Below are 20,654 nucleotides of genomic sequence, written 5' to 3' on the forward strand. Positions count from 1 at the left end.
GTCATGTGATGAATCAACTGCTGTCCAAGCCCCTTGCATTCATTCTCTCAATGTATTTTTCCCTCGCTGGCAACCATTTATACATACACATACGTACGTACATACGTACGTACGTACATACATATGTAACGGGTATAAGAAATACTTTAATTATTTTATTGAAATTCCTACTAAAATGTGTATATAGCCTGTATATTGAATTGTCCTGCAATGAGAGTAATTGCGCCATCTACTGTTACCTTTAAATCTATATATATGATTGCAAACCGGATGCTCTTCCAGTTTTCCAGCTCTGTGCTTGGGGTAAGCCACGATTTGATGTTGCTCTGCAAAAGTATTATAAATTACACTTAAGCTAACGTGAGACTTATGTCATGTTACAGCAAACATCGAGATGTTATCTTGGTGCATTTCCGTTTTGTATTGGTTGTTGCTCATGTTAGTAGTATTATTATTTTGCACTGAAGTTATTGTTATTCCCCCCTGTAGATGTCGATTCCGGTGAAAGTGCTATATCATATATTGTGTGTGCGCATCTTCCTCATTGCAGGTAATAATTGTTGAACTATGTGTGTTAAATGTGCCATGAAGTTGCGTTTCGTTCATTTTGTCCGCCATGTTCAACATGGCGTCACGTGGCCTGTTAAATTTGATAGTCACCACTAGGGGGTGCCGTTACGTAGTTTAATTATTTATTTAACATTGCGTCTTGCATTTTGTATTTTTCTATTGTATTTTTTTCTATTTCATAAATATATAATAAAAGGATGATGTTTGTTAAAGAAATAAGTTAAGAATATATTGTATTCTTAGGTTAAAACCACTATACGATCACATGTTAAAAAGTATTCTGTTAAAGATCTTTATATTGTATTAAGTCACATCTTGAAATGCATTTCCTGTAGTCGTAAAATGTCAAGATGTGATGTACTTGGGCAGTTTTCCAGCTCTCTGCTTGGGATGTCGATTCCGGTGAAAGTGCTATATCATATATTGTGTGTGCGCATCTACCTCATTGCAGCTCTCTGCTTGGGCTCTCTGCTTGGGCTCTCTGCTTGGGCTACCACATAAAGAGCCATCATCCAATCCAGCCTACGTGTGGGTTCTTGGCGGGACGGGCACACAGCAGTTACATTGGTGCCGTGACCCGAGACTTCTATCAAGCTCTTCGAACCGCTGACCGTCCTGCCTACCACATCGCTCCATGAAGCAGGTTCACAGTTTGCAAGGGTAGAGAGTATTACAGGGAAGTAATAACTGTACACTGGACAGTGTGTCACAGTGGCACAAATCTTTTTATGTGCTATAGCAGTACCGTGCCATACAGATTGCTGATTTATTTTACCGTTTTGATTTATTTGCCATTTTCCTATTGATGATTTCATATATTGGGGTGGACTGTACTGTTTTGCGTCAGATATTTTTGAAACATGTCTTTTCAGAGTAATCAGTTTTTCCCATGGTTTGGCACACCCACTTATGTTGGCAGGGGCAGGGGTATGCTTACTCCTATCCCCTTTTCTGTTGATAGTTCTACCCCGGGTCTTGGTTTGTCCCCATTAGAGGTAGTTTCTGATGCTAGCGTCCATGATGCAGCTGACCAGCACGCTAGCTCCCATGTGCCTCAAGTCACGTCTACACCAAATCCTATTGGTGGCAACTCTGAGTGTGTAACTGACCAGATGAGAACTGTCATTCAGGAGATAGGTCATCAATTAGCTGACAGCATCATGTCGCGTATGCAGCCACACATCGCAGTAGCTCCTGATTTACCTGTCACACAGAATGTGACGAGCACACTGAGTCAGCCTAGCCGTGTGTTTGATGTGTCTCAGGTTCAGGTTGTCACACAGAGGATGGTTAAGGAACCACCATCGTTTGTAGGAGATGGGTCAGATTCGATCAAGGTACACGAATGGGAAGATCTGATGAGAGCATTCATGAAAAAGAGTAATGTGGGGGGTCACGTGACGATGTCTGGCTAGAAGACGTGTTTCCACTGAGCTCCCGCTCCCACTTGTCTTTAAACATATTTTATTTCAAGTTATCGCTCCCATTTTCTAATTGCATTAACTCAGTAAAATTTTGACAACAACTAATGTCAAAACAGACGAAAATCAACAAACGAGGAATGGCTAATAATGCAAATGCTAGCCAAAAAACGGTTTCGCCATTATCTTTCCGCTTCGGAGGAGCAGATGAAGAGGAGCCCTCCCCGACGGTGAACACCGCAGCTCTGATTCGCGAGGTAACTCAAAACTTTGGCGACATGATGGAAGAAAAACTCAAATTCACGGAGACTTTGGAAAAAATATCCACTACGCTGGAGGCTCGCTGAAGCAGAGAAGAAAATTAAGCTCATGGCTGATGGCATGGATGATATGGAGAACCGCAGCAGGCGGGATAACATTCGTGTTCTCAATCTGAAAGAGAGCACCGAGGGAAAAAACCCTATTCACTTCTTTGAAGATTGGCTGCCTTCCGTGCTTGGCTTGGAAGCGTCTCCCGGCGTTAAAAGCCGTATCAAAATTGACTGGGCGCACCGGAGCTTGGGGCCGCGAGGTGTGCGTCCCCGCCCGGTGATTATTAAACTGCACAACTCCAGGGATAAAGGGAGGATAATGGCCGCATTGAGAGCGAGGCCTAATCTGGAACACGACGGGCAGCGGATCTTCATTCATCAGGATTTATCGTCTGCGGTTCGGGAGAGAAGACGAGCCTTCAACGGTGTGTGCCAGGCTCTGATCGAGAGAGGCATCCGCTTTAACATGCGCTTCCCGGCTACACTGGCTGTGAACCACAACGGCAAAGATCACAAGTTTGAATCACGAAGAGATGCAGAAAACTTTCTCAACACGCTGCAGTAAAGCCAGACAGGAGACGCCTGAAGTATGACTTTTATCATGCTTGATCTGGGAGACTACATGGACACATATCATTAAGGTCTACGTAAGTTTTGTTTTCGTTTTAATTATTATTATAACAGCAGTTATTGTATTTTGAGAGGACACTTCCACAAGCTACTTTAAAAGGCACAAATGGTGACATGGCTTTACTATGTGCAATTAATACGTTCAAGGTTTGTGTGGTTATTATTAAGTGATCTCATTCTCTCTCTTCTCTTCACTCATGCGCACTCTTGTAGGTTAACATTTAAGGAGGGGCTCTCTCTGTTCATTATTAACATACTTTGATACCTTATATTGATATGTGGCCGGAATGATAATAGGCAGGTAAAAACCTTTTGTTGTGGGGGCGGGGGTGGGATATGGAGCTTTTTTATTTTTTTATCTTGCTCCAGAAGTGGAAACTGATTTTAGCATTATGTGCTCCTATAGCACTACCCAGTGGGTAGCTTTTTGTTTTGTTTTGTGTGTTCATATTTCTCATACTCTGGTATCTTCTTCATGTTTACATCATTCTCTGAGTATGAAGAAGGTTCTTGTTTGTGTTCATACCAGCACAGCTCATTCATTATCATGTGCCAAATAACGCTGTATTGTACTATGCTCATGGTAAGGCGTCATTTTCAGTTAGATATGGATCACTTTTATTTGTTTTATGTTCAATCATATAGTTAACGAGTAGTACGAAAATCATAACATTAAATGTCAAAGGAATCAACCATGTTGTTAAGAGACGCAAATTGCTTTCCATGCTTAAGAAAGACAGGGTACAGGTGGCATTGTTACAAGAGACGCATCTTACAGATATTGAACATTTAAAATTAAAGCGGGACTGGGTAGGTCAAATTTATTACTCTTCTTTCAATTCAAGAAGCAGAGGGGCAGCAATACTTATCCACAAATGTCTTCCATTCACACTAGATAAAGTTATTCGAGATACAGAAGGAAGGTTTGTTATAATCACTGGGTTTCTATATGGTGAACGGGTTCTTATAGGAAGTGTCTATGCACCAAATACTTTTGATAGGTCATTTTATTCAAAGTTACTGGCTGATATTTCTTCCATATCCCTGCTTTATGTAATACTTGGAGGTGATTTTAACTGTGGTCTGGTGCCTGAGATGGATTATGGCCCACCTAAAATCTGACCTCCATCTAAAATGGCAAGAGCTACGATAGAGCTCTGCTCTGATATTGGCCTTCTTGACGCATGGAGAATCACTAATCCACGAGGAAAAGATTTCACTTTTTTTTCTCGTCCCCACCATTCTTTTTCTAGAATTGATTATATCTTTGTTTCTAGACCACTACTAGATAGAACTGGAGCTTGCTCCATTAACACATGTGTTCTTTCGGACCACTCATCAGTCTCTATTGAAGTTGTGCCACCTTACCATGACCCTTTTTCTAGACACTGGCATCTGTATCTGTCTCTTCTTAGCAACCCTGCATTTGTGACTTATTTAGAAAATCAATGGGAACTCTTTATTTCCACAAATGACTCACCTGAGGTTTCTGCGTCTACTCTATGGGAAACAGGCAAGGCATTTCTTAGAGGGTCCATCATTTCTTACACGGCCGCAAAAGGAAGACTACATTAGTGAAACAGCTAGAGCTTGAGCGAGATATTGTTAGCTTGGACAGAGAATTTAAAGCTTCTTCCTCCACATCTGTGTTGAAGAAATTGGAAGCAGCCAGATCTGCTTTAGATCAACTTCTAACTCAAAAAGCAGAATCAGCAATATTTTATGCCAGGCATAGACTGTTTGAATCCGGTAACAAACCTGGCCGGCTACTTGCTAGACTAGCCCAGGGCAAGGCAGGGTTCTATGCAATACCCTCGCTCAGAGACAGGAGGGGTGAACAACACTTTGAAACCAAAATGATCAGTAAAATAATGAAAGAGTTCTACCAAAATTTATACTCATCTGAGTGTCAAAATACGTCAGTTCCAAGGAAAAGTTTTTTGATAATATTAAACTCCCTTCATTATCTGAGGAAAGCAGAATAGATATGTGTAGGCCGATTACGGCCCAAGAGGTCCTGGATACAATTAAATCCTTACAAAGTGGGAAGGCTACAGGTCCTGACGGTTTTGGTCCCGAGTTTTATAAAAAGATGGCAAAATTTGTGGTGGGTCCTTTAACTAACATGTTTATGGAGTCATTTGACGGGGGCTCACTTCCACCAACTTTAAATCTCGCCCATATATCTCTCATTTTAAAGAAAGATAAACCCCCTGATCTTTGTGCATCTTATAGACCAACAAGCTTGCTCGGCGTTAACTCTAAAATTTTATCCAAGCTTCTGGCTAGGAGGTTGGAGGAGGTGTTGCCCATTCTGGTGAAGCAGGACCAGACAGGATTTATCAAGATATAGATACTCTCACTCCAATGTCCGACGGCTCCTAAATGTTATTCAATTCGCACAAAATACAAAAAACAAGGTTCTTGCAGTATCACTGGATGCTGAAAAAGCGTTCGACCGGGTGGAGTGGGAGTATCTATTCGATGTTCTTCACAGGTTTGGTTTGGGTGCAGGCTTTGTTGAGTGGGTCAGAGTGTTGTACAAATCTCCGGCTACGAGGGTCCTTGTGAATGGTTCAGTGTCTGATGCTTTCCCCTTGTGCAGGGGTACGTGTCAGGGCTGCCCCCTTTCGCCTTTATTATTTGCACTCGCCCTCAAGCCTCTTGCAGAAGTTATAAGGACCCACCAGGGGCTTTCTGGTGTCAAGTTAGGAGACATTGAATACAGGATTTCACTCTATGCTGACGATATATTATTGTTTATTACAAACCCTGAGAACTCCATCCCTACCTTAATATCAATCATTAATCAATTTGGCCAGATATCGGGGTATAAAGTTAACTACGACAAGTCAGAGGCCTTACCATTAGGTGGCTCTGGGCCCTGGGCGGCCCCTGTCAATTTCCCTTTCAGGTGGTCGGTCTCAGGTTTTACTTACCTGGGCATCAAAGTATCAGCAGATATTAAGGAGCTGTACAAACTCAATTTCAAAGTTACCTTGACAAAAATTAAAGGTGACCTTGACAGTTGGTTTGATCTCCCATTGTCCTGGATGGGTAGAATAAGCTTAATTAAGATGAATGTGCTTCCCAGGATATTGTACCCTATGCAGATGCTGCCATTAAAGATCAATAGAAAAGTAATCTTGGATATTGAACGATTGTTGTCTAAATTCATATGGCACGGAAAGAAAGCTAGAATAAAGATGAAGTTATTGCAATTACCAATAGACAGGGGGGGTCAGGCATTCCCTGATTTTCTATACTACAATTGGGCTTGTCACGCCCGTATAATATCAGGCTGGCTTAGACATTTTCTACATCAAGGAGAGCCCCCCGTAGATGCTTGGTGTTGCACCCCTCCATCTATTTTTAGCCTTACCTCAACTGTCTTAGGTGAACTTCCAGCAGAGGTTAAAACTAACTTTATTATGCTTAACACACTTAGGATTTGGCGTGACATCACTAAACACATTGGCCGAAGAGAGTTTTCATCAGCGTTACAACCTTTAACTAGGAACAAAGCTTTCCCCCCAGGCATTGGAGTGACTATTTTCGATGATTGGTTCTCAAAGGACCTAAGATTTGTTTCTGATTTATTTGAAAACGGTAATTTCATTTCATTCACTCAAATTCAGAATAGGTACAAAGTATCACGTAACCACTTCTTTGGTTTTCTCCAAGTGAGGCATTTTGTAAATTCTAATCTTAAATTACCGAATGATCAACCAATGTTGAGTCCTATTGAAAGCTTCCTTCTTCATTTTAATTTGAATACCCTCAATGAAAAGAAATTTATTTCTCTTTTATGAAAAATGAATGCCTTTTAACTCTGCTAATTCTGACAGAGCGAGGGATCTATGGGAAAAGGACTTTGAACTTAGCACAGAGGCCTGGTCCAATGCTTTTATGTCTGCTAAGAAAATATATACATGCAACAGACTCAGGGAGAGTCAATATAGAATATTACACAGAATACAACGTACTCCTCAATTTCTACACAAAATTAATCCTGAGTTCTCCCCCCTCTGTCTTAAGTGTAATAAAGACATAGGAACCTACTACCACTGTATTTGGCAATGTCCTTTAATATCCAGATATTGGGAAAACGTTGCTAAGGAGCTTAGTTCAATTTTTCACAAAAGAATTAAGTTGGACCCAGTTTTGTTCCTTCTGAGTATAACTACGGCACAGCTCCCTCTACCCACTGGACAATTGATTTTATTGTATAAACTTCTGCTTTTAGCAAGACGATGTATTCTGTTCCAGTGGATTCAGGAGAAGCCACCCTCGGTTACACAATGGTACAGAGAAACATTTTGTGTTTTTCCTATGGAACGTCTTAGTGCTGTTTTAAAAGGTAACACCAATGCTTTCTATGATGTATGGCAACCCCTTCTTGATTATCTTCTTAATGATCTTGCTGAGCTCTTGCAGAAAGGATGCCCACACCTTGTTTTCACAAATAAATAGTTTGTGTCATGATCCGCCCCTGGTTTTCCCATTCACCTGCCTGCCACCCTGATCACTCCCAATTAACCCAACCACCTTCACCTGTGTTTCCCCTATATCAGTCCTTTCCTCCCAAACATTCCCTGCCAGATTGTCTCTTGTGTTTCACAGTGCTTTCCCGCGATTCGAATCCTGACCTACCACCTATCCCGCCTGCTCTCTGATCCTCGCCTGTCTGACCTTCCTGCCTGCTCCTGATCCTCGCCTGTCTGACTATCCTGCCTGCTCCTGATCCCCGCCTGTCTGACTATTCTGCCGGTTCCTGATCCCCGCCTGTCTGACTATCCTGCCTGCTCCTGACCCCCGCCTGTCTGACTATCCTGCCTGCTCCTGATCCCCGCCTGTCTGACTATTCTGCCGGTTCCTGATCCCCGCCTGTCCGACTACCCTGCCTGCTCCTGATCCCCGCCTGTCTGACTATCCTGCCTGCCGATCCTGAATCCGAATAAACGATTGACACTGTTCCACGCTCTTCGCCCGTCTGTGCACTTGGGTTCAGCCAAACGCTCACGTTACAGAACAATCTGGCCAACAATGGACCCAGCCCAGATGGACGACCGCATCTCCCGGATGGAGAGCGCGCTACAGCAGATGATGGACGTCACAGCTCAGGGACAGCAAGACCTGATGCGAATCCGCCAGGAATTGGCGAACGTCCAGACCGGCGCCACCGCTTCACCTCCTGCCCCAGCGGCGACCGAGACTCCGACTCCTCTACTCCGTGAGCCTAGTGTAGGAGTCCCCGAACGCTACGTAGGTGATCCTACCACCTGCAACGCCTTCCTGTGCAATTGCACAATTCTCTTCTCCCTTCAGCCACTCACTTTCGCCTCCGAAGAAGCCCGGGTGGCTTACGCCGTAAATCATCTCTCCGGACGGGCGCGTCTTTGGGGCACCGCTGAATGGCAGAGAGGTACCTCCGCCTGCCGCTCCTTCCACTCCTTTGCTGAATAGCTCAGGAGAGTCTTCGGAACCGGTTCTCTGGGAGCCGAGGCTGGGCGGGAGTTGTTAGCCCTGTCCCAGGGACGTCGTTCAGTTTCGGACTACGCCATCGACTTCCGCACCAGGGCCCCCAGTTGTGATTGGAACCCGGCTGCTCTCCGCGATGTCTTCCTACAAGGACTGGCTGGGTACATCAAGGATGAGCTGGTTGCCTACGACCCACCATCATCACTGGAAGCTCTGATCGAGCTTGCTACCCGCCTCGACCTCCGAATCCAGGCTCGCAGGAGGGAGAGGTGTTCTGAGGTTCCGCCATGCAGCCCTGTTCGCCCATTGATCCCGGCAACCTCTGCCTTCCTGTCGCAGACCCCAACCCCTTCCCTGAGAATGGGGAGTCCGGAGCCAATGCAGCTGGGTCACACCCATCTTTCCCCGGAGGAGAAAGAGAGAAGACGGAGGCTGAACCTCTGTCTGTGAGGAGATGGAGCTCACCAGAGGCATACTGGTGAGCTCCATCTCTGACTCTGCCTCTTCCACGAGACCCACTCTCTCTGGTGAGCTCCTGTTGCCCTCCAGTTCGCATTCCATAACCGCATTTGTCAATTCAGGGGCAGACGAGAGCATCATGGATCGGTCCCTCGCTCTTCGGCTGGGCCTCCATCCAGAGAGACTGCCAGTGCCGATCTCCGCCAGAGCCCTGGATGGACACGTGCTGGGGAGGGTAACTTCCCGGACAAGTCCTGTGTACATGCTCCTGCCTGGAGGTCACAGGGAGACCATTCAGTTCATGCTCCTGCCCACACCCAACCAGCCGGTCATCTTGGGTCACTCCTGGCTTCGCAGACACAACCCCAACATCGACTGGTCCACCTGCTCCATCCGAGAATGGGGAGTCACCTGTCAGCAATCCTGTCTCAGGATTTCTTCACCGAATCCTGTTGCTCTCGCTCCTGCTCCAGCCTCGGACGTCTCCGGGGTCCCTGCCATTTACCATGACCTCAGAGAGGTCTTCAATAAGGCCAGGGCCACCTCCTTGCCCCCTCACCGTCCCTACGACTGTGCCATAGACCTACTTCCGGCACTTAACCCCCCAAGGGACGCTTGTACTCGCTCTCTATCCCTGAGCGAGGGGCCATGGTGGATTATGTCCAGAGTTCCCTAGCCACTGGGATCATCCGACCCTCCTCGTCACCGGCTGGGGCCGGGTTCTTCTTCGTGGGCAAGAAGGACAAGTCCCTGAGACCCTGTATCGACTATCGAGGTCTGAACAACATCACTGTGAAGAACCGCTACCCCCTTCCACTACTCTCCTCCGCCTTTGAGCTGCTCCAGGGGGCAACGGTCTTCACCAAACTCGACCTGAGGAACGCCTACCACCTGGTCCGTATCAGAGAGGGAGACGAGTGGAAGACGGCCTTCAACACACTGACGGGGCATTACGAGTACCTCGTGATGCCCTTCGGCTTGACCAATGCCCCGGCAGTCTTTCAAGCGCTAGTGAACGACCTGCTGCGGGACATGATTGACAAGTTTGTCTTTGTTTATCTGGATGATATCCTGATTTTCTCCCGCAATCTCGTGGAACACGTCACCCACGTCCGCTCTGATCTCCGTCGCCTCCTGGACAACTCCTTGTTCGTCAAAGCGGAGAAGTGCGAGTTCCATGCTCCCTCTGTCACCTTCCTAGGGCATATTATTGCTAAGGACAGTCTTCAGATCAATCCGGCCAAGGTCTCTGCTGTGACATCCTGGGCTACCCCGGAGACACGCAAGCAGCTGCAGCGTTTCCTGGGGTTCGCCAACTTTTATCGGCGTTTCATCCGAGGGTTCAGCTCCATCGCCTCCCCCCTCTCGGCCCTCACCTCACCCAAGGTTCCTTTCCGTTGGTCTGACGCTGCTCAAGAGTCCTTCGAAGCCCTCAAGACCCGCTTCACCACCTCTCCCATCCTCCAGATCCCCGACCCCGAACGTCAGTTCATTGTGGAGGTTGACGCATCGGGTGTGGGAGTAGGGGGGATTCTCTCCCAGCGTTCATCCTCTGACCAGAAGATCCACCCGTGTGCCTTTTTCTCTCGTCGCCTAACCCCCCCGGAGAGAAATTATGATATTGGAGACAGGGAGCTTCTGGCGGTGAAGCTGGCCCTGGAGGAGTGGCGGCACTGGCTAGAGGGAACCAGGGTTCCGTTCCTGGTTTGGACTGACCACCGAAAGCTGGAGTATATCCGAACCGCCAAGAGACTAAACTCCAGACAGGCCCGCTGGTCATTGTTTTTCGACCGGTTTAACTTCACCCTGTCCTATCGCCCTGGCTCTCGGAACACTAAACCAGATGCCCTTTCTCGACAGTTCCCCGAGTTCCCTGATGAGACGGCTGAATCCTCCACTATTGTCCCGGCCTCCTGCCTTGTCGCTGTTGTCACCTGGGAGATTGAGGAGAAGGTAAGGGCCGCCTCCCTTAATCTGCCAGCCCCCAGTTCCTGTCCCCCTGACCGCCTGTTCGTTCCAGCCTCCCTCCGCTCCGACGTGCTCCAGTGGGGTCACGCTTCCCGACTCACCTGCCATCCCGGCATCCAGCGGACCCAGGACTTCCTGCGACGGCGCTTCTGGTGGTCGTTGCTGGAGGAGGATGTCCGGGGCTTCATCAACGCATGCCCCATGTGTAACCAGAGTAAGACCTCTCGCCGCCCCCCTGCCGGCTTCCTGCACCCCCTGCCCATTCCCCATCGTCCCTGGTCGCACATCTCTCTGGACTTCGTGACCGGTCTTCCCGCGTCCAAGGGCCACACTGTCGTCCTCACCCTTGTGGATCGGTTTAGTAAGCTGGCCCATTTCATTCCCCTTACTAAACTCCCCTCTGCCAGAGAGACTGCGGACCTGCTCCTCCACCACATCTTCCGCCTCCATGGGTTACCCACCGATGTCGTCTCTGACTGGGGGCCCCAGTTCACCTCGGCCTTCTGGAGGGAATTCTGCAGCCTAGTCGGGGCTACCGTCAGTCTATCTTCCGGCTTCCATCCCCAGTCAAATGGACAGACCGAGAGGGTTAATCAGGACCTGGAGACCACCCTTCGATGGCTGGTGAACCGTAACCCGGCCTCCTGGTCAGACCAACTGGTATGGGTAGAATATGCGCATAACACCCTCACCTGTTCATCCACCGGTCTCTCTCCTTTTCAGTGCGCCTACGGGTACCTGCCACCCCTATTCCCCGACCTGGAGAAGGGTTCTTCCTGCCCCTCGGCCCAAGCCCTGATCCGTCGTTGTCGACGCACCTGGACCCGGGCGCGCACTGCTCTCTCCAAGGCTGCAGATCGCCACGCTTCTGCTGTCAACAAGCACCGCACGCCGGCTCCTGCCTACCGACTTGGCCAGAAGGTCTGGCTCTCCACCCGTGACCTACCTCTCAAGGTGGAGAATCGCAAGCTGGCTCCCAAGTTCATTGGACCATTCCCCATAATCCGCGTCATAAACCCTGTGGCGGTACGCCTTCAGCTCCCTCGTTCCATGAGGATCCATCCCACCTTCCATGTCTCCGTCTGACTATCCTGCCTGCTCCTGACCCCCGCCTGTCTGACTATTCTGCCGGTTCCTGATCCCCGCCTGTCCGACTACCCTGCCTGCTCCTGATCCCCGCCTGTCTGACTATCCTGCCTGCCGATCCTGAATCCGAATAAACGATTGACACTGTTCCACGCTCTTCGCCCTTCTGTGCACTTGGGTTCAGCCAAACGCTCACGTTACAAGTTTGTATAGTCTCTTCCTTTGACATGACTCCACTGTAAACAATGCTTATATGATCCAAATATGTATTTATGTGACCTTTATATCTCATTACTCTTTTGTAACTTGACAAGATCTGTGCTGTGTTGTTCTTTGTTTGATAACAGAAAATCAATAAAACATAATTGAAAAAAAAAAGAAAAAGAGTAATGTGAGAGTCGGAGAGCAGGCTGAGGAAATCCTTGTGCATTTGAGGGGAAAAGCTAAAGATGTAGTGAAGTTTGGCATTAGGAACAGTAACATTGATGTGCATGCTCAGCCCGACATGATTTATGGTCTCCTCAGGAAACACTTTAGCTGTACTAGGTACTCTGCTATCCCTTTAGCTGACTTTTACTCGACTTTACCTAACGGCCAGGAAGACCCCTATGACTACTGGCTGAGACTAAACAGAGCAGCTGACCTCGCCATTGACTGTCAGAGAGCAGGGCAAGACGCTGGACAACCCTGACATGGAGGTGACTCGCATGTTTATTAGAAACTGTCCCTGCAAAAACCTAGCCCTCACTTTAAGGTCCAAGACCATCGAGAAGTGGTCAGCATGTGAACTGCTGGAGGTGCTGAACGAGTACCATGCCAAAATGAGCTGCAAAGCAACTCCCCCAGTACATGCTGTGAAGGAGATGGGCGTTGCAGTACACACAGCTGAGGTGAGCCATAACCCGGCCCCTGGCCACAGTGGTCACGTGCCACCTCAGTCCCAGAGCCCTCAGTATGTTCCCCTGGCGGAAGTGATGGCTAAGTTAGAGAAGGTTCTGCTGCGTGGGACCTCTGACCAGTCACAAGTGAGGATGCGAGCTCCACCCAGGCGTCCTGAGGACAGAGTTGACGGGTTCACTGACGTGCCATGCATTATTTGCAAGGATTATGTTCACAGTGCTTTCTCTCATTGCCGGGAGAAGAGGCTCTGCTTCAAGTGTTATGCTCCAGGCCATTCGCACCGTTACTGCCCAGCAAGGGGGGCCACTCCACAGTCTCAGGAAAACTGACCAGTCTGTACACCGGGGAGGACTGTGCAGATCGGCTAATTGAACCTCCCACCAGTTATGAGGAACCCGACATGCTGAATATTGAATCCCTCTATGAGTCGCATAGCAGTTATATTGGCAGTACAGTAATATCATCCAAGAGACTGATCTTTCAGGGATCCCAGAGGATAGCAGAGACTGACAGCTTGTTCTACACACCTGTACTTGTGAAGAATGGCCCCACTTTCAAAGCGCTGTTGGACAGTGGGTCGATGGCCTGTACAACAAGTGAATCTGCTGTTGAGTCCCTGCTGCAGCAGTACCCTGACATGACAAGAGACACAGCTGATGATTATATCATTGTAGGCTGTGGAGGACACCGCATTTCCTCCAAAGACATGTATGACCTTGATGTCACCGTTTATGGATGCAGGATGATCGTTCCAGTACTGGTTGTTCCTGGCCAGACGGAACAACTGATCCTCAGCAGCAATGCTATCAAGCATATTCTAACTCAACTGAAGAGCACTGACAGCTACTGGAGGCTAGTTTCCTCACCCGACAATGGTCAGACTGATGACCACTGCCAATTCCTGTTGCTGCTTTCCAACACAGAGAGATGGAGAGGTGAGCGCATTCCAGATAAGGTGGGAACAGTGAAAGTCAAGAGTTGAGTGACACTGAAACCACAGAGCGAGCACCTTGTCTGGGGCAAGTTACCTGAGTCGGCTGTGATGTCAGTAGGCAGTACTGTGGTCGTTGAACCGACCCAGTCTAAAGCCAGACCCAAACAAATCCTTGTTGGAAGAGTTATTACTCCACTTTGGGGAGATAGATGGGTGCCCGTTAAAGTTATTAATCCTACAGACAGAACTGTGGTGCTGAGAAGGAACGCCAAGATTGCAGATGTGTCCCTCTGTATAGCAGTGGAGGACCTGCCTAAAGCAGAGGAGGTCAAGTGCAACATGCAGTGTGTGCAGAGTGAAGATGTGCATTCGAGGTCAGAAGAGGACATGCTGCGTGCACTGGAGGCTCTGGGACTGCAAGACATTGATCTGAAGTCATGCGAAGTGTCACCGCAGTGGAAAGACAAGCTTGTTCACATCATTGAACAGTATGAGTCAATCCTCTCCAGACACAAGATGGACTGCGGAGAGGCTAAAGAGTTTGTGCATCGCATCCACCTTGTCGACGACAAGCCATTCCGTCTACCTTACAGACGCATACCACCAAGCCAGTATGAGAGACTGAGGACGACTCTGAATGAGATGGAAGAAAAAGGCATTATTCAGAAGTCGAGCAGTGAATATGCATCTGCACTCGTTCTCGTATGGAAGCGGAATGGAGACCTCAGAGTATGCACTGACTTCAGATGGCTCAACGCAAGAACTGTGAAGGATGCCTACCCACTGCCGCATCAAGCAGATGCTCTAGCCGCACTTGGTGGAAATGCTCTATTCTCCACAATGGACCTGACATCAGGCTTCTATAACGTCCCCTTGCACCCTGATGATAGGAAGTATACAGCATTCTCATCGCCCTTTGGACTTCAGGAATATAACCGTCTCCCTCAAGGCCTTTGCAAGAGTCCGGCTACCTTCATGAGGATGATGATGTCCATATTCGGTGACGAGAATTTCACGAGCCTGTTGTGTTACCTCGACGACCTGATGGTATTTGCGCCTACAGAGGAAGTCGCTCGCCTCAAGGAGCACAACCTTAAGCTCGCACCCAAGAAGTGCTTCTTCCTCAGAAGGACTGTGAAGTTTCTTGGGCACGTCATCAGTGAAGATGGGGTTCGAACAGACCCTGAAAAAGTGAGAGCCATAAACGATCTACAGGTCACAGAACTCATGGAGTCCGATGGAAAAACGCCTTGCCCTAGTAAAATCAGATTGTTTCTAGGCATGGTGATGTACTATCAGAGTTTCATTGAGGCATGTTCTGCGAAGGCTAAGCCGCTGTTCAGGCTCACAGCTGAACCTTGTGCTCAGCGCAAGCGCAAGAGAGGTCGAAAACCTGTGAAGAAAGGAGGTCCCGTGAAACTGACTCCTGCTGACTAGTCCGACGCATGCCAGAATGCGTTCGAGACACTGAAACACGACCTCATGGCAAGTGTCACTCTAGCCCACCCGGATTTCAATGCCCCGTTCATTCTGGCTGTCGACGCATCCTTTGATGGGATTGGAGCTGTCCTGTCGCAAATGCCGCCTGTTGGAAAAGTAACCAGACCTGTCGCCTTTGCGAGTAGAACGGCTTCTCGCTCTCAGCAGAACTACCCTGCACACCACCTTGAATTTCTTGCCTTGAAATGGGCAGTGTGTGACAAATTTAGCCACTGGTTGAAAGGCAGGCACTTCACCACATGGACGGACAATAACCCCTTGACATATATTCTGACCAAACCCAAACTTGACGCATGTGAACAGCGGTGGGTGGCGAAGCTTGCTGCTTACCACTTTGACTTGAAGTACATTCCCGGCCCAAAGAACATCGTGGCCGACGCCTTGAGCCGTGAGCCGTTTGTCCAGTCGTGTGTGGGTCATCGCCTTGTCACCGAGCCTTATGCCTCACTGTTGGACCTGGTCAACGGTGTGACTTACAGAACCGTACAAGAGGTGTTCAGAGTGTCCAACAACTGTCAGGCTGTTGTGGATGACGGTGGTGAAGCATCGGACGAGCCAGTGCAAGGGGCAGTTACACCCGACACCAGAGGCTCAGTAGCATCAGAGGAAATTGCTGCCATCCTCAATGCACAGTCCACAGGCGGTGTGAGTCACATGATTGGGACAGATGCTGCCTTCAGTTATCTGCAGAAGGAAGACCAGTCTGCTGCACTCCCTCAGAGCCAGCTCGTCGGTCAACAAGAGCAAGACGGCAAGATAAGCAGGGTCATGTACTTTGTACAGAGACACAAGAGACCTACCAAACGTGAGAGAGCTGTTGAGTCACGTAGCATGATTAAGCTGCTAAAGCATTGGAGTAGACTAACCATACAGAATGGCATTCTGTACAAGATAAGGAAAGATCCCCAGGTGAACAAGAAGATCTTCCAGTTCATAGTACCTGACTCGTTGAAGCAGAAAGTCCTCCGAGGTCTCCATGACTCAGCAGGTCACCAAGGCCAGCATCGTACCTTGTCTCTGGTGAGGCAACGGTTCTTCTGGAGTGGCATGGAACGTGATGTTGTGAACTATGTTCAGTCCTGCCAGCGCTAAATAGTAGGGAAGACGCCTGAGCCACACAGCCGTGCGCCACTCAAGAACATTGTCACCTCTGAGCCTATGGAGTTGGTCTGCATAGACTTTTGGACTGCTGAGCAAGGGAACAAATCTGTGGATGTTCTAGTTGTGACTGATCATTTCTCCAAGATGGCACACGCCTTCCCGTGCAAGAATCAGACTGCCAAGCAGGTCGCTTGTCGTCTCTGGAATGACTTCTTTCTCATTTATGGCTTTCCTCAGCGTCCGATTCGGACCAGGGAGACAATTTTGAGAGCAAGCTGATCAAGGAGCTTCTAGAGATGGCTGGGGTGCAGAAATCCCATACGACCCCGTATCACCCCATGGGAAATGGTGTCACAGAGCGGTTTAACAGGACCCTGGGAGATATGATCAGGTCTCTTCCCCTTCAGTCCAAAGCAAAGTGGCCACAAATGCTTCAGCAACTTACCTTCTGCTACAACTGCACGGAGCATGAGACTATACTACCTAGTGTTTGGGAGAATCCCTCGTCTCCCTGTCGACGTCATGTTTCAGCATGCTCTCACCAGTGAGACTGTTGTCAGCCACTCAGACTTTGTGTCCCGCCTGAAGAAGGATCTGCGTGAAGCTGCTCAGATGGTGCAGAGGAACAGTCTCAAGGAACAGACTCGCCACGCCAAGCTGTACAACCGCAAGGTCAAGGGCTCACCCCTCGTCGTTGGAGACCGAGTGTTGATCGCCAACAGAGGTGTGCCAGGAAAACGCAAGGTTGCAGACAAGTGGGAGTCGACCCCATATGAAGTGATCTCAGTTAGACCTGAGATCAATGTCTGCAGAGTCAAGGATTGCCTGACAGGCAGAGAGAGAGTCGTTCACCGGAATCTACTACTTTCTGTCAGCTTCCTGCCTTGCGAGAGAGGAGCGGGCAGTGGGTCCGAACACTCAGAATGTGACACAGCTGCGCACAGTAGTGATGCATGTCCTGATGTGCCTGACGTGATGGAAGACAGTGATGTACGTACAGTGAACTGGCTGATGCAGACAGGTGTAGAGGAAGTCCATTCAGAAGAGGAGGATTACTCGCTTAACCGGAGGTCTGATGTTGCCCAGTCTGACTCTCTCTCAGTCACCGCTTCCAGTCAGGACAGTCAACTAATACCTGCAGAAGATGTTGACCATGCTGCTGTCGATAGTGCGGAAGGCCCACCACAGTGCTCTGAAGGTATAGTCCCTGACACAGACGTGATACCTCCCGAAGCTGTTCGCCCAAACGAGACCCCTTTGGACACTGACGCTGCTGACATTGCTCCTCCTGACAGTAACCCTCCAGACATTGACTCCCCGGACACTAACGCCCCTGAGACAGCCATTCCTGACACTGACTGTCCAGACAATGAAGTTCCAGGCCCTCTAGCTCAGGTGGTTTGCACACAGCCTGGCCGTTATGGTCTCAGGGATCGTAGTTCCATTGAGCCTCCCCAACGCCTTATTTGTCGAATGAATGAGCAAGTAGTAGATGAGAATTCTGTGTCCACAGTTTCAGTTAGTACGTTGTTTCGGTTCTTTAGAGATGCACTTTCGGTTTGAGTATCGGGATTTATTAAGTATTTGACCAGAGATGAGTCTGGGTAGTACTTGAAGCTACAGGAACAATGTTTTGCAATTCAGAGGTGTAGCAGGCATCTCTGTGGCTGTGTTTAGTTAGGAGTTTGATCACCTCCTTTCTTCCCACACTCCTTTTTGGGAGAGTTTTAGAGCTGACATGCACTCTAGTTTTGTTCCTTGTAATGCACAGTTTTATAGTTTTTTTTATATGAAGTATTGTACTCCCATATTTAGCGGAATTTCAGGGGGGTGTATGTAACGGGTATAAGAAATACTTTAATTATTTTATTGAAATTCCTACTAAAATGTGTATATAGCCTGTATATTGAATTGTCCTGCAATGAGAGTAATTGCACCATCTACTGTTACCTTTAAATCTATATATATGATCGCAAACCGGATGCTCTTCCAGTTTTCCAGCTCTCTGCTTGGGGTAAGCCACGATTTGATGTTGCTCTGCAAAAGTATTATAAATTACACTTAAGCTAACGTGAGACTTATGTCATGCAACAGCAAACATCGAGATGTTATCTTGGTGCATTTCCGTTTTGTATTGGTTGTTGCTCATGTTAGTTGTATTATTATTTTGCACTGAAGTTATTGTTATTCCCCCCTGTAGATGTCGATTCCGGTGAAAGTGCTATATCATATATTGTGTGTATGCATCTACCTCATTGCAGGTAATAATTGTTGAACTATGTGTGTTAAATGTGCCATGAAGTTGCGTTTCGTTCATTTTGTCCGCCATGTTCAACACGGCGCCATGTGGCCTGTTAAATTTGATAGTCATCACTAGGGGGTGCCGTTACGTAGTTTAATTATTTATTTAACATTGCGTCTTGCATTTTGTATTTTTCTATTGTATTTTTTTCTATTTTTACTTTTCTATTTCATAAATATACAATAAAAGGAAGATGTTTGTTAAAGAAATAAGTTAAGAATATATTGTATTGTTAGGTTAAAACCACTATACGATCACATGTTAAAAAGTATTCTGTTAAAGATCTCTATATTGCATTAAGTCACATCTTGAAATTCATTTCCTGTAGTCGTAAAATGTCAAGATGTGATGTACTTGGGCAGTTTTCCAGCTCTCTGCTTGGGATGTCGATTCCGGTGAAGGTGCTATATCATATATTGTGTGTGCGCATCTACCTCATTGCAGCTCTCTGCTTGGGCTACCACATAAAGAGCCATCATCCAATCCAGTCTACGGGTGGGTTCTTGGCGGGACGGGCACACAGCAGTTACACATACGTAAATACATACATACATACAGTAACGGAAATGCAGATTGACCTCATATCTTCACATTTTATCAACATAATGGCTGCTATGTTACCCTTTAATGATTTATCAGCCCTGTATATATAAAGATATCTTTATATCCATATGCAGATATCTAAATACATGATGAGAATAATTGTATATATATTTACAGTTAGCAGATTGACATCACTACCTTCACGTCAGATTTACATAGGCCTAATGGCAGTGTTGGGAAAGTTGACTTTCTTCGTGAACTAGTTCAAAGTTCAGTTCACAAATTTTAAAATGAACTAGTTCAGTTAAACGTTCATAGTTCAAAATTTTGAACTAAGTTCACAGATCCAAAGAATGAACTAGTTCATAGTTCTTTTTTTCAATATGTTGCTGTGAGATATTCGTTTTTTCCGGTATTTTGAACATTCAGCCCCCTTTGTGGTTTGTCTAGGATGATGTAGAGTGGTTGAATCAAGTATCGTAGCGAAATACAGTTTCTATCGTGCTTTATTGCACATTTAGCGCATTTTGTAAATCCCATTGATTTCTGTTGGAAGACTCATTGCTCGTTGGCGGAAACGGAAAGGGGGGGTGTTCACGTTTGATTGTAGTCGTTTCGCTCGGTTCTAGCCCTACTGATGAGACGGAGAACCGAGCAAAAAGACTACAACCAAACGTGAACAGCCCCCCTTTAAATTTCCGGCCAACAAGCAATGATTCTATGAGGTACTCTAGTACGCTGAGCTATGAGCCAGAGAGAGCTAACGTTATGGATTGTACATATTTATAATTCGAAATTCGTCTGAGTCTTTATACCACAAATACTCTAGGGTCTATAGCATATAACCGCTTCGTCTGATTACAGTTTAATTCATTTTCCACAATTTAACAGCTCTCGTTTTGAAGAATAATCCGCGCCATTCGTTTCAATGGGAATCACGCTGGTCTATACTTTCAAAATAAAGTGTACATATTTATAATTTGAAATTCGTCCCAGCCTTTATATGACAGATACTATAGGGTCTTTAGCATATAACCACCTTTTCTGATTACAGTTTAATGTAACACCGCAACTGCAAATGAACCACACGGAGATTACCATGGCAACCGGTCAAACAACACGGCGATCGGCGCGCGCATCCGCCGTGTTGATAGAGAAATAACCCCCCCATTGAACGAAGTTAAACCGAGTGAGCGTGCCGTTCACTGACACTAGAATGAACGAGTTCACAGTAACGTTCATCAGGCAGTAATATAGTACGTTCACGTTCGCCCAAAATATGAACGAGTTCATGAACTTTCGTTCAGTGAACGCGTTCAGGCACAACACTGCCTAATGGTTTGTGTCCATTTAATCTCCTTACCCGTTTTATTGACATGGTCTGTTGGTCCATCAGTGACCGCTGCCTCAGGGCATAAGGTATTGTTGTCCCTGTGCACCCACTGTGA

The 20,654-nt window shown here is 47.3% G+C and overlaps 1 protein-coding gene across 4 annotated transcripts in view; it reads right to left on the reverse strand.

The window, feature by feature from the left end:
• The window catches only part of LOC307091612 (uncharacterized protein), a 43,447-nt gene that overhangs the window by 13,323 nt on the left and 9,470 nt on the right, over nt 1–20,654 (reverse strand). The window lies entirely within an intron of this gene.

The sequence above is a fragment of the Pollachius pollachius genome, assembly GCF_949987615.1.
Source record: "Pollachius pollachius genome assembly, contig: scaffold_84, whole genome shotgun sequence".
Taxonomy (NCBI): domain Eukaryota; kingdom Metazoa; phylum Chordata; class Actinopteri; order Gadiformes; family Gadidae; genus Pollachius; species Pollachius pollachius.